Below are 15,377 nucleotides of genomic sequence, written 5' to 3' on the forward strand. Positions count from 1 at the left end.
AACTCCTCAAAGCTTAGAGTCTTCTCCATGGTTCCACCTCACCTCTTGTTGAATAAGAAGTTTCTAGAAAGACTCAGCTGGAGGAGGGAGGGAAGGGTGAGACGAAGGATCATAGTGGGTGAAGTTTGGGTAAGAAACTGAATGAGAGTCTGGGGCCCAAGAAACAAAGATGAAAACTCAGGTGCTGGTTAGATAGATGAACACAAGAGGCCCCGGAGGTGTGGCTTTCCTCAGTGTCATGCACGTGGCTTCTCATGATATATTTCAAATGTTGGTGAAATTATAATCCTGTTATAGTTCCTTTGGAGGCTCGTCCATCAACCTGGGCAGTGTGTGTGGCTGGCAGGTAGCCAGCATCATCCCCTGACTCCCGCCCCATATGATTCAGCACAAATCAGACACTTTAATAGCTTCTGATTCCAAGTTTGAACTTGCTCCCAAAGGAAAGCCTGCCTCCCCCATCCACTTTCCTCCCACCTTCACAACCCACACCCCACTTCTAATTTATCAGCTAGTAAATTCTGAGTTGAACTTGGAGCCAGAGTTTCATTTAGTTTTGGCAAAGAATCAACTTCTTCCAAGAAAAGCCAAAAAAAAAAAAAAAAAAAAAAAGAGGAGGAGGAGAGGTGGAAGGGAAGGTTTAAAAAAAGCCCAGCTAAACAAAAAGGGCTCATGGAAACAGCTCCACAACATTAACTCAGTGCAGAGAGAGCAGTGCTTTTTGATGCATTAAGTGTGAATGAATTTGAAACAGTGTTGGAAATGTTCTGAACATGCAGCTGAGGTTACCAACCAAGCACAGATGGGTTCCTGGTTTGGAAAGATTTGGGGGTCACCAGTCATTAGCCGGTGACTTAAAAGCTGGAGAGAGGGTTTGGAGGTGACCATGGCACCCACACTCAGTTTCATTCTGGATTGTGTGGTCATTGGCCATGTGACATTCTTGTAGATAGCAGAAGACCTGTTGATCTAAGACGCTGTCCTGTTAGGTCTGTCAACCCCCTGAGGATCAAAAGACATATCCTGAGTTACAGAAAAAGACAAAGGAATAGCTCAACCCCACTCATCACGGAAAAATGTAACCCCAAGTATCAGACTGGAAACAAATTTAGGTTTAATAATAACCATCAGCTTGGAAAAATTACTCTAAAATTCAATAACATCCACTACTGGAAATGGTATGGAAAAATGGCCACTCTCTTATACTGTGGGTTTTAACATAAACGCTATTACTTTTAGGAAGGGATTTTGACAATATTTTTCTTTACATCCCGCTATGTCCCTACCTTCATTCATTCATTCCTCTCTCTGCCCGCACACCAAATTTCCATAGGCAATCATTTCTCATGTGTTTAATGTGTATTATTTGTATATATTCTTGCAAAATGTGAAACATTGTTTTTTTCACCCTCTACTTTTATTTTATTTTTTTAATTGAAGTATGGTTGATTTACAATATTATATTAGTTTCAAGTATATAGCATAGTGATTCAGTATTTTTACAGATTGTACTCCATTAACATTTATTAGGAGATAATGGCTATGATTTCCTGTGCTATACAGTATATCCCTGTTGCTTATCTGTTTTGTATGCACCAATTTGTATCACTTAATCCCATACCCATAACTTGTCCCTTCCCCCTCCCGTCTCCCCTCTGGTAACCACTAGTTTCTTTTCTGTGAGACTGTTTCTGCTTTGCTATGTACATTCGTGTGTATTATTTTATAGATTCCACATATAGTGATATCATACAGTATTTATCTTTCTTTGCCTGACTTATTTCACTAAGCATAATATTCTCTAGGTCCACCCAGTCCATCCATGTTGCTGCAAATGGAAGAATTTCATTCTTTTTAGGGCTGAGTAATTTTCCATTTTATATATATATATATATATATATATATATATATACACACACACACACATATATAATGTATATATACATATACACACCACATCTATTTTATACATTCATCTCTTGATGGACACAGGAACTTGGGAGGGTTAAATGAGATGAGCAGAGCCTGGCACCTCAGTAATCACTCAATATATGGTAGCAGTTATTTACTGTTAAAAGTGACAGTCCAAGCCAGCTTTTCCTAGTGAAGAATTTTGTTTTATTCCAACCCAGGATTTGTTTTATTCTCTCTAACTTGTCTATCAGGAATTTCCCCTGAATGGGTGGAAGTGGACATATTTAGACGTGCATCCCTATAGAATGCCATGCTCTCTTCTAACTTCAGTCTTTCCATTAGACCAATAAGAAACACAATGTCCATGGAAATTCAGTGACTTGTCCTAGTTCATAAGGCTGGGACTATAAAGCCAGGTTTCTTGACTTCAGCAAGCTACCCTTAAAGTATTTAGAGCCCCATCCATGCATAACCATCTGTGACTATTGGTAAAGGAGGGGCAGAATGGTACCCATGAGAAATTCTCTGGGTGGAAGAGCTATAAAATGTCACCTGATCTGTTGCCCTTCCCCCACGCCTCGTCTCCTTCAGTGGCACTCCCTCAAGGGCCAGTGGCCAGGATCAGGGCCAGCTTTCAGCATGTAGGATGGAGCAGACCTGAGCAGGCCATAGCTATGCCCTGGGTGCCCCCTTACATTCTCCTCACAAATAAGCTAATGTTTCTCCTTATGGCAGAATCCCACTCTTCAACTCAACACACTTTGCAGATTCTTTGAAATTGAAATCACTACTCCTCGTTACTCTTTTTGTCTTGTTTCCCAAAAGACTGGACATTTTTAGTGTCCTCTGTGCTAGCTGGGCACCAAGTCCTACCACCACCCTGAAGGGAGTTCTCCCAATAGAAGGGAGGTGTCATCTGAACCATTGTGACCATTGCAGAGACTTTGGCAGACCAAAAGCCCTGGGCATCAGCTCAAGCTAAGTAACTTAAAAAAAAAAAGTCTCTGCCTTCTTGATCTGGGCATGTTTTTGGTTCACTTTTAAGGAATTTCTCATCATTAGAGCTGTTTGAAATGAAATAGTAAGTTTCTCATCTCTGAAAGTGTTTAATCAGAGATTAGCAAACCACTTGATAAAAATATTGTAGAGGTGTTAGATGACCTCAGAGTCCCTCATTCTAGGGCAAGGCCTTATCTTTTTCCTTAATCACCAAAAAGGGAGTAAATAAAGGGAATCCTATACAGGGTAAGGGAGAACTTAATCAGATTTCCCATACTAAAAAGTATTTCTGTGAAGGAAAACCAATGTGATGTATAGGATGTAACCTTGGACTTGGAGTTAGGACATCGGCCAGGGTCTATCAACCTGCTGAATTGCTTTCTCTTTTTCTGCTCTCTGGGTCCCTGTATCCTTACCTAGAAAATGAAATGGTGGGATTAGAGCATCTCTAAGTTTTCTTGTGCTGGGAGCTTTGTTTGGGAGCTCATAATTGATCAGAAAATAAAGTTCCAACATCTGTATGCAGATAAACATATGACAGATCCATGGTGAAAGAGTAAAACCCACAGAACTTTCCACAGTATACATGTCATTATTCATTTGTGTTCTTGGCTAAGAAAAGTGCATATTGGGGAAGGAAGTAGGAGGAGTCTTAATACCTTCTGCATCAATAGTGCTCAACCTGGTCATGGAAGCCTGTCCACCAGATGTGGCTCTTTTATAGCAGCTTGTGCTTCAGGTCATAATAAAGAGAGGGTCTGTGTTTTAAGTTCCCAGAAACCCTGGTTTCTGTGGGCTAGGAAGATACTCCTGCTTCCTTTCATGCTAGGGCTGCCATAACAGAGTACTACAGATTGAGTTCCTTAAACAACAGAAATTGATTTTCTCACAGTTCTAAAGGCTAGAAATCCAAGATCAAGGTGTCTGCAGGATCGGTTCCTTCTGAGGGCTGTATGGGAAGAATCTGTTCCCAATTTCTCTCCTTGGCTTGTAGATGGCCATCTTTTTTCTGTGTCTCTTCACACTGTCTTCCCTTTATGTGTGTTTCTGTGTCCAAATTTCCCCTTTTTGTAAAGGACACCTGTCATATCGGATTGGGGCCCACCCTAATAACCACATTTTAACTTGATTGCTTTTGTAAAGACCCTATCCTCAAATAAGGTCACATACTGGGGTGTTTCAGCTTCATGCAGTGAAGCTTTATAATTATACATGAGTGAAGCAGAAGCAGGTTGTTTTGAAGAGGCAAGAACTCATGCAGGAAAGGCTTCAGTGACTCAGTAGAGAAAGATGAAGCCTTTAAATTCTGACTCCTAGATCCCAGGTGAGAGCTCATTCCAGCAGAATACCCCATTGTCCAACCTGACCCAATGCTATAAAGCTGCTGGTTGAACATTCCAAAGGCCATCATGAGCAACAGAGCCCAATGTCAACTTCTCAGATCTGTCAGCCATGAAAACACTGGACCTTCCCCAGTTTTCGGACTGGAGAGAAATTTCTTATCCTAATGTGATGCAAGTCTGACTAGAGAATGCTAGTACATAACAACATGAGTTTTACCTTCACCTGGAAACAAGCAAAGAAAATAAGCAAATTGAAGGGCAAGGAGAGGTCAAGAAAACTCAGGATTCTCCATCCTCTGAAGATCCTTGAGAGTGTGATAGAAAATGGACCACATTGCCTACCAATTTCAAAGTGTTAACAGTAATAAAAGGTGAAATTTATCAAGCATGTGTTATACACCAGGCATTATGCTAGGTGCTTATACATTTTCCCATTGAATCCTTATAAAACTCTTCAAGTTTGTTCCTACACAATTTCTAGAGTGGTGAGGATCAAATGAACTAATGCACGTAAAAGTGCTTAGAAATGGTGAAGTGTTATAAAGCCTCAAAGATTCAATGCGTGATAGTATTTTATTAAATGACCCCTGAAATTCCTTTTAGCCTAAGACTTACGTAGTGAAATAATAGATGCCTAAAAGTTATGTGATATAGCCCTCTCATATACCACAAAGCATCACTCAGAGAAGTGACATCAGCTTGTTAGAAAGGGACAGAAATGCTGTGCAACCTGCTTAGGGAACTACAGTCATGTAGAAACTTCCTTCAGTAACCAGGAGGGCACTCAGGGCAAATAGGTTGGCCATCGACCAAGACACACATGTTGTCAACACCCAGACCAGGTGGAAAAGAAGCCAGGTTTTTCATTGCCTTCTGCATCTTGGTTAGTGGCTCTGATCAGGGATATAGAATATACAAGGTTGGATCTTTACTGGACTCAGTTTTCATATCAACAGAATGGGGGTAATATTTTGCATGTCTCTACTAATGTGTTAAATGAGCTTATGTGTTTGAAAACATCCATCGAAATGCTGACACACAGGAAGTAATAAAAATAATAATTAAACACCCACTGTTTCAGCCTGGTTGGGAAATAAAGTCTCAGAATTTGTGGGGCTCATGCAGGGCGACACATTTTATATAATGGGTGGTGTTTGAAAGGAACTGAGTCTGCAGGCCTTGGAACTAGTGGAGTATAAATGCCCTTTGGGCAAGAGCTTTGTTCCTTCTTATTCACACAACGCCACCCACCTTGTCATTGAATCACTCCCTCCTCGTTGGCAGTTGTCTTTTCTGGGAGTGTGGAGGCATGTGAAGGAGTTTGCGTTGGGACACTGTGGAGTTGTTTTTAATCTCATTTAGACATGTTAAACTAGAGAGCCAGAACTAAAGCTGAGGGCATTAGATCGGCTGTCAGGGTGAGCTAACCAGGTACATAGCTTGGGGGATATATAGCTGCACTGGTGAAACAGAGGCTTTGGAATCTGATAGATGTATGTGTTTGTGGGCAAATTTCTGAACTTATCTGAGCCTCAGCTTCAAGAATTAGATATGATAATTCATATAAAGCATTTGATCAGTATGTAATAGATGTTCCATATTTTTATTGTTAAGGCACTTTTATATACACCATCCTAAATGATTTCATTTTTAAGTGAGGTAAACAGGATAGGGACTAGAGACAGAGACTTCCAGATGAATGAGTTTCTTAATACTTCCAGCTCTGTGTTCTAGTTCTTGTTCTGAAAACTGCACAGTCAAGCAGCTGTTGGTCTGCCCTTTGCTCTCTGATGGAATTAGACTAAATCATTTTCAAGTGATGTAGTTTAAAGATGACTGTACACCCACATGTGTTCCAGAAGTGTCACATGAACTCTGTCCATATTTGGAAATTGAGGGTGTGAGGGCAGAGGGAGTGGAGGGGTGAAGGTCAAACCACGTGGTTGCCATTAAGTCATAGGTTCTTTTTAAAGATTGGCTGATGAGTTCTGAAAGGCAGATCATCTCTAGCACTTAGTTCTCAGAGTTGTGGAGGCAGAGCCCCAGATGAAGGAATTTTTGGCTCTTTCCCATAGACTGACCGTCCTGCACAAGGTCTGTGGGAGTGTTGGCAGCAGTGAGATGAAGGGAATAAATGGAGTCATAACTCTGGATAGATCTGGTAACCGCTGGTGACTGAGCTCTTGTTGGCTACAGCTCATCACATCTAAGACCCCAGATTGGATACTCACAGGCTGGTTCTGGTCTGAGACCCCTGGAAGTCTCCTTACAGACAGTTTCCCCCATTTAAACTTGGTGGAAGGTGAGTCTGATCTACAATGCCACTGCGTTCTGAGGGCTTCTGGTGCCAGTCCCAAAGCCTGTCTCAGCAATTTAACTGTATATCAGAGGGTGAGTGGGCAGGTTACACAGTGATGAAGGGTCACATCAGGAGAAGCACCTGGGACGAGCTTGTCTGTTGATCTGATCAAACCTTCTCATTACACTCATTCTCAGAAAATATTGCTTGTCTTGTCCCCTATGTGCTCAGTGGGAAAACACAGAAGATTTAGCTGCAGGTAGCCAAACATAGCCATTGGTGATGGCAGGTCACAGTGAGCCAGGGTGGGAAAGTCAAAGTGGTCTTCTGAAAGCCCAGCGTCTTCTGTCCCAGAGGGGTGGCAATGGAAAGTTGATGCTGCCATCCAGCCATTCTCCACATTCATACCCAATATATGGTCATGGTGAATTATGTAATAGAAGATATTTTTTCACTTTGTGTACTTAACGTGTGTATTCTGTGCGTCTGTTACTTGATTGTTTAAGATAGTGTTATACCTCAAATAAAATTCTTCTAGCAGCAAGGACCCTATCCTTCAGAATTATTCTCCATAACTTGCCATTGTTCCATAGGTAAACAGCCCATCTCAAGGTTATTACTCAAAATATATTCCTTTTTGGCAGGGGGTAGAGGAGGGCGTAGGCAGAGTGACAAATTCTAATTTCAGGGCCTCTGAAAAGCTTTTATTCTTTTCCACAGAATGGTCTGAGATTTTCTCCTAGAAATCTCAACCTCTAGAAATTATTTTCTTAAACTTCAGGCTTTGTCTCCTAGCAACATGCTAGAAAAGTTCTGTAGGAAAGGACACTCGTTAATGCTTATCTCTCAGTTACACTTGATTAGGGACAAGTATGAGATTTTACATAAAACCAATTTTTCCAGGGAAGGGATGAGGGTTGTTTGAATGGGTTAGCAGGGAGAGGAATGAGGAGAATGAGAGGGCTAGGAATCAGGCTCACCTTAAGAGGATAAGGGTGCAGAAAATACTATGTAATGATGCAGAAGCAAAGCTTTTATTTTTTTCAAAAGTTTGAGAAAAATCTGCCTTGATGGTATCTTGTAACACAGATGCATTGTGTCCTGTGCTTTCTCTTTAGCCAAGTCATTGTTAAAGAGTAAAGTTACAATTCCCGGACATTATAAAAGGAACACATATCAAAGATCTTATATCCCTCAATAATTAATGAGGGAACCAGCAAGAAGTTATAACTGGTTTGAAGGAGAATTCAAAGAACCACACAAATACAGGCTATGCGGAATACCAAAATCAATAATAAATGGTGGTATTTCCTGAACTTGCCCAAACTTGAATGAAACACCCTATTGATAAAACCTTTAGTGCCCTCTTTATTAATTGTGGGGTTCGATATTATCTCCATCAGTACAACTTTTAGTTTTTGAAAACAATAACAAAAACTTGATTCTGTTGTAGTTAATTGTAGAGAATTGTTATAAACTGGGTTCCCCGTTGTTGACATGTAAGCTACCATGTTGATTACTGGAGAGGAGAAGGTCCTGCCTTGGGAATGACGGCATAGATGCAAAGATCTTTCTTCCTCTGCACTGATGTCCTGTGTGATCTAAGGGGATCCACATCTGTTTCCTGTTCCCCTAATTATGATACTAGTTTTGACTTATTTTTCCAAAAAGCGGTGCAAGAAAATCAGAAAAAATATTGTCAAGTGAATTAAAATGCCCACCAAGCCCAGCACCCCAATACAGAAGTCGCTTAATTAAGGCACTGGCTAACACAGCAGAAATCCAAGTAAAGAAGGGGGAGATCTTCAGTGGCCCTGCCCAGCCTGGTCGGTGCAAACCTCCTGAACTCACAAACACCCTTGTCATTTCTCCTGGCAGCCTTCCCCATGCTGTTTGTTTGCAGCGACTTGACACGCTGGCGCCCAGAGACAGGGCAGGGCAGGGAAGGCTTTGGAATCTGCACAGCTCATTGCCCTCCCCCACCCCCAAAAGCTCTCTCCTCAAGCTCTGTCTCTGGGGCCCTCGGATCAGATTGCTTGCTTCCAGGTGCCAGAGAGACACTTTTCTGTTTGCTCTCCCACCCAGACTGCCCTCAGTTTGTCTTTCCCCCAGGTGGTGATGGCAAGTGACAGGGGCTGTTTTGAAAAGAATCTTTCTTCTTCCCCCTCTCTCTTTCTTCCTCCTCTCAAACTGCAAGAACATATTGGCTTCTTTCCATCACTTGGGGCTTGTGTTGGAGATTTGAGTCTGCTCTTTTCCCCTGTAGATAGCCCAGAAGTTAAGGTAGGGGTACAGTCTTTGGAGGTGAAGTGTTTTTTGGAGGACAAGCAGGAATGCTCAGAACTGATTACACTGGTGATGGTAACACACTTTTGATCGCAGCCCATGAAGCCTATAGTCCTAGGCTATGTGGTCTTTCACTGGCTTATTTTCTACTACCCCCAGGCATAAGGTATTACCCAATCTGAGTACATTTCATGTCCTAAACAGCTGGCAAAAATTTCTTGTCCTGCTGTTAATCTCTCTGGTCTATGACTCTTTCCTAAGAATATTTTCTTTTTGAAAAGGACACCTATGGGTCTTTAAAATAGCAGAACTTTTACATTAGTGAGGAAAATTTATGTTGCAACCCAGCTCGAACTAATTTAAGCAAAAACAAGAACGTAATGCTTCACATAGCTGAGAAGTTCAGAGGTGTAGAGTAATGGAGAGGTTCAAAATTGGTCACCAAGATCCAGGCTTCCTGCCGCTCGGGTTGTCATATTTAGTAAATAAAAATACAGGACACCTAGTTAGATTTGATTTTAGAGACAGAAAAAAAGCCACAATTTTTTTAATATAAGTTTGTCCCATATTGCTTCCTATATTTTATCTCTACCTGACACCCTATGTCAGCTTTCTTCTGCTTCTCATGTTAGGATTACTCTCTGGCAGGCTCTAGCCATGAGGTGACGGAATGACTATTGGAGGCCCTAGGCTCACATCTCAGAGCCAAAAACCATGGAAGAAGAGCCCTTTTGTCTCAAGAGTTCTAGCAATAGTCCCAGGGCTGCATATCAATGACCTCGCTTGGGTCTTGTGGGCAACTCACAAGTAAACACTCTGCCCAAGGGGATGAAATGCTGGCTAGATCTGGGCCATGTTTCTACCTCTACAACTGAGTTGTGGAGTTAGCACCATCTAAACCACGTGGATTAAGTGTGGGTAGGCATGTTCCCAAAGGCAAACCAGAGTGCTGTTACCAGAAGAAAGATGAATGCTAGCCAGACATCAACTCCGTGGTCTAGTAGTAGACATTCTCTAGGGCAGGGCTCTCTGGAACTCCTCACATCACACAGTGGCTTCTTGGAGTCTGACATGGATCACAGAGAAGTGGACCATTGTTTTGCTCCTAAAGGATAAGTTTGGAGAATGGATGGCAATCTAGGTAGCCCCTAAATCAATAGCAATAACAGTATCAAATGTTTATTTTATTCTCTGTGTGGCCTTTGGTACCTAGATTGAGTCCTACATAAACATAGAAAGGAAGACGTTGTTGATGTTCATGAACTTACATTTTAGTGAGAGATAGCACATTGTACCTTGTTCTAAAGTCTCATCATACTTCCTTTGTTTCTGCATACAAGTAATTATGAGTATACAAAGAAGGGATGAATTAATTCCAGATAAGACCTGCTGGGGGAGATGCATTTGAGCTGGATCTTAAAGGATAGATAGAGTTTAGACAGGCAGATATGGAGGCCAGAAAGAGAAGAGTTCCAAATGGAGGAAGTAGAAGAAGCAAACCTTTGACTTCAGGTTGCTGCCACCTGCATGGGAAGGCCTTGTCTTTCAAGGAGATGGATCTTGATGTGGAACCTTGACTTCATTCAGGATTGAAAAGACATTAAGGAATCCTGGGAAAATGGATAAATTGATTAGGTCCTCTGAGTGAGATAATAATTTGGTACTCCTTCCAATGCTGTTCACAGTTCATTTAAAGAAAAGACTGAGTGCTGTGCGGGTAGGGGGGAGTTGGAGAAGAGGGACCCCAGGTGGGGGCATACAAACCCTTTCTCTTGTCCATGGTAATTCCACTCTAGACCCAGACTTTCATATTCCACTCAACAAATCAAAGACCTGAAGTTAAATGGACTCATCTTCCTTACTTAGCAAGTATCTAGGGTTCCTTAAGCCTAACCCTTGGAGGAAGGAAGATCTCACCTCCTTGCCCCTAAGTGCCTTAATATACCTTCTAAGCACATACAGTATTCTTCCTGAGGTGAGCCCTGATAAATTCTGTTTCCTCACACTGCCAGGATATTTGATTTCACTGATGATGTTTGGTGTGATGGCCTGCCTCTTCCTCCAAATTTGACACTACTCTGAAGGGGTGAAGGTTGGAAACATTTTGCCCCTTTAGTCCATGGCTTCCTGAGCATGTTGTTCAGAGGAGATCTGAGTGTGTGTCACTGGCTCATTTAGGCAAAGACCCTTTGGAGAGTGAGATTTTTTCCTGGAGTGACCATCAAAGACTGTAGTAGAGGTTGAGGGCATGAGTGGTGGTGCTACCAGTTGGGTCAGATTCCTGGATCTTCCATTTAACTGACACTGAGTGACCCAGAAGTTCAGAAGAATAGTTATTAGTTCGTGGTTAACCGATGGCCTTTTCTTGAGGACTGCTGTCTTCAAGGATGGACAGTAGTTTGGTGGTAGGACAGGTGTCCACAGCTCTTCTTATTCACAGGCTGTACTAATCTCCAGCCCAAAGGTCTCCTTCACCTATGTCTTCTATCAACATTGGCCTGATCAGGATTCTCTGACATGAAAAACCCCAAATTAAATTTTGCTTAAGAAAATGTTACTATTATTTCAGGTTTGTGTCTTTAGGATACATTTAAGACAGATCCCTCTGTGTTACAGTGAGCATCCTCTAATGAAATGAGCTACAGTATGTTATTCTAGAAAAAGATATCAATGGACAAAAAAACTGTCTAGAAAAGTAAATAAATCAGTTTGACTCATGGTAGAGCCAAGTTATCCTTCTGAGTCAACGATTGAAAAGTGAATTAAACTAGACAAGAAAAAAACAACATAATAGAGTAATAACTCTAAATGGTATCGTCTCATATTCCTGCCCCCAGGAGAAATTGTACCTAACATCTTGTTGGACAACTGGGTTATATTCTTTGTGGACAAACTCAAGGTTCCCCTGCTCTCCAGCCCTTTTTTCCCATGGTGTGTACTGTGTTTATTTGTGCTCATACCCTTCACCTCATGCCAACGTTACTCCTTTTATCCTAGGATCTCCTCTTCCAGAGTGAGTTTGTCCTGTATGTCTCTCAGATACTGGGAGCCAAAAACAATAGCACAGCCTAAAATTTTCCTTTTATTTATTCTCATGCTCCTCATCTCTCTTGAAAGGTACTATTTTCTTGATCTTTTAAAAAAGAGACCTCCTGGAGGAACCGTTAAGTACTTATGGTTAAGTGAAAGAAGCCAGTCTGAAAAGGCTACAAACTGTACGATTCCAACTATATGACATTTCAGAAAAGGCAAAACTGTAGAGATAGTAAAAAGATCAGTGGTTTTGGAGTAGAGGAAGAGGAGAAGAATGAATAGGTGGCTCACAGGGAATGTTTAAGACAGTGAAACTATTCTGTATCCTATTGTATTAGAGGAAAAGGACATGTGCATTTGTCAAAACACATAGAACTGTACAGCACAGGATGAACCTTAATGTAAGCTATGGACTTTAGTTACAAATAGTGTACTAATATTTTCAAATGTACCACACTAATGCAAAGGTGTTAAAACTAGAGGGAGGGCAGGAATATATGGGAACTCTGTACTTTCTGTTCAACTTTTTATAAACTTAAAACTTTTCTGAAAACTAAAGTTTATTAATTAAAAAAGGAAAGCTCTTTTTACCCCAAGTATTTTTCCCTATTTCCTCTATCTCCTTTCAGGAATGTTTGAGTTAAAATGACTTAGACTTGCTGAGGGTCAAATTTAGATCACCAAATATTCCTGCATCATCAGTATTTCAAATTATTTTAAAAAAAACATATAAATTTATGTTTCTGTGCTAATCGTAAGTAATTGGCACATGTTCACTCAAACCATGAAGCAGAGCCACAGGCCGACTTCAGGTTAACAAGATGTTCTCGTTTCCTCCAATTCTGTCCTTTCAGATCATACGTCTTGTCTTTCTCCTCCTCCTTGTGCCTTCTCACTGACCTGAACACTGTCTGTCAGAAATTTATGCAAGGAACTGGTGGGTAGGAATCTTGCATGTAACTCTACAAGGGTCCCTTTCTCTTGGTCTCGTTGGGAAGAACTTCATTGCATCCCTTGCCGACCCCTCTTGACCATCCTTCAGTGACTCATAAAAGCTGAATTGGGAATCCACTGAGTTTGACTCAAGAGTGTGGTTCATTATCTTAAAAACCCCGGTCACACATATCTGAGATGATCCCTAAAGACTCTCCAGATATTTATTTAATGAGAACAGCAAACCCAAACAGAGAACTGTGTGGTTACAAAAAGAATTTTAAACAAAGTCCCTGAGTAGTGTTCTAGCCCTCTCTTCTATAAACAGGCCCTCTCTGTCATCATGCTGGCTATTCTGCAGGGACCAGAGTTATCTGTCTTGAGACACTGAAATCACAGAGTACTGCACTGCCTCAAGGCAGAGAAAATAGCCCCAGGCCTCGGGGAAGGAGGTTTACAGGCAGATCTTTTAGCAGGACTATTGCTATTTAGAAGCCAGAATATTGTCATTTTCCCACTTTCGGCCCCAAAGGTAGGCTTCTGGGCTGAGAAGTAGGGAAGGAAGACTCTGTGTCCTCCTACAACATGTCAGTCAACACGTTAGGCACTTTATACAAGCCAGTCCACTTAACCCTTGGAAATGGGTATCAGGATTCCTCAGTTTACAGTTAAGGAAAAAGATGGGCGGGGAGAGAAAGCAACACATCCAAGTAAAGTGGCGAGATCATCCCTCTAGCTTGGCACTTTCCACTGGTATTAATACAATGCAAGGCACAAATTTGAGACAATTTTATGATTTCAAAATTTCTAGTAGCAATATTTTTAAAAAAGTAAAATAAGCAGGTAAAATTAATTTTAATCATATATTTTATTTAACCCAATACATCCAAAATATCTTTTCAACACATAGTTAATATTAAAAATGTTGAGATCTTTTTTCCCTTATTTGCTGTATAAAGGCTTCAGAATTTGGTGTGTATTTTATGCTTATGGCCCATTTCAATTCAGACCAGTCACATTTCAAATCACGTATGGATCATAGCCTCTGTATCAGACATTCTAGTTCTTTTGTTTTTATCCTTGGGTTCAGTGGCACCACCCAAGGTCTGTTTTGCCCTAACCCTTCAATGAATTGTGTTTTAACAGGCTGCCCTTGACTTTTGGTGAAGAACACAGCCATACGAAGTGTCACAGCCAGCAGAGGCAAGAGTGAGAAGGTTACTGACTATTGCCGAATCGTTCACTGCTCCTCGCAGCCTCGCACTATTTAAAGGAGGTATTTACTGTCGTTCCAAAATGATATGCCTCCTTCTTTGTCATAATTAATATTTTGTAGCCAATTCTGTGTTTGTTTTGCATTGGCTATCAGGAGGCTTGGGACCAAATTGGACTCAGTTTTAACTATGGATAGAGTAGTGATTTAATGGAGGAATATGATAACATATTTTGTTAGATGGTCTGGACTACATGAATATGCATAATCTGCTCAGGGTAAAGTTTTCTTTCTGGTAAAGGGCTATATCTATTTCCCTTCCTAGGCAAAAGGTGCTATATATAATTTAATATGGTGAACAGCTCTGGGAAATCTGCTGTTATGAGACTAGCGTGGATAAATTTTTTACTTTAATTTACTTTTGAGGCTTTCAGTAGGTTTTTCTTTCTTGAAAACTCTTAAACTGTGCTTCAGAATTAAGTAAACCATAGAGTACTATTCTCTCTTTTCTTTGGTGAACTATAAAGAAATACAGAAAAGAGTGTAATATTTTCCCAAATGAAAGCAAGAATAAGAGTTTCCTCCATCTGCAGAAATGATATATAAATATAGATCCTTTTACTTAATTGGGTTGTGTGTTTATTTATTTATTTATTTTTAATTTATTTTTGGCTGTGTTCGGTCTTCGTTGCTGCACGCGAGCTTTATCTAGTTGCAGCTTACGAGGGCTACACTTCGTTGTGGTGCACGGGCTTCTCCTTGTGGTGTCTTCTCTTGTTGCTGAGCATGGGCTCTAGGTGCACGGGCTTTAGTAGTTGTGGCATGTAGGCTCAGTAGTCGTGGCGCACGGGCTTTGTTGCGCTGCGGTATGTGGGATCTTCCCGGGCCAGGTATCAAACCCTTGTCCCCTGAATTGGCAGGCAGCTGCTTCTTCCCACAAGGGAAGTCCAATATAGACCCTTTTCTGCTTCTCCCTAACTTCTGTTATTTTTTACAGAAAGGTCTGGTGCTATTCAGTCTACTGCATGAAACCTTACCAGAGAAGTCTCCAGAGCTGGTGCTGTTGTATTACTGGTTCTCTGGAAGACATTTGCAAATAAAGGTAGATGTGATGGATCTGAGAGGAGCCTTTCAAGTCTTTGGGATTATCCAACCCCTTCATTTTACAGTTGAGGAAACCATCATCACATCCACCCACAGGGATGGTAACATTTGTGATGGTCTCATCTATCAGAGTTGCAAAAAGCTGGTGGAAACTTCAAGTGCAACGGGAGGCCATCTCAGAGACAAGGGAATTCGTGGTCTACATCTTTTTATCCAGACTCCATACTTGATCATTGAGCTCATTTCCTTTTAA

General features: G+C 41.2%; 1 long non-coding RNA gene across 1 annotated transcript in view; it reads left to right on the top strand.

The window, feature by feature from the left end:
- The window catches only part of LOC132428015 (uncharacterized), a 30,921-nt gene extending 15,786 nt beyond the window's left edge, over nucleotides 1–15,135 (top strand). Inside the window, exons 2-3 of the long non-coding RNA XR_009520053.1 lie at nucleotides 13,954–14,083; nucleotides 15,018–15,135. This is a non-coding gene — a long non-coding RNA (uncharacterized lncRNA). The remainder of the gene's footprint in view (nucleotides 1–13,953; nucleotides 14,084–15,017) is intronic.
- Nucleotides 15,136–15,377: the final 242 nt, after the last annotated feature.

The sequence above is a fragment of the Delphinus delphis genome, chromosome 7 (genome assembly GCF_949987515.2).
Source record: "Delphinus delphis chromosome 7, mDelDel1.2, whole genome shotgun sequence".
In the NCBI taxonomy this organism is placed as follows: domain Eukaryota; kingdom Metazoa; phylum Chordata; class Mammalia; order Artiodactyla; family Delphinidae; genus Delphinus; species Delphinus delphis.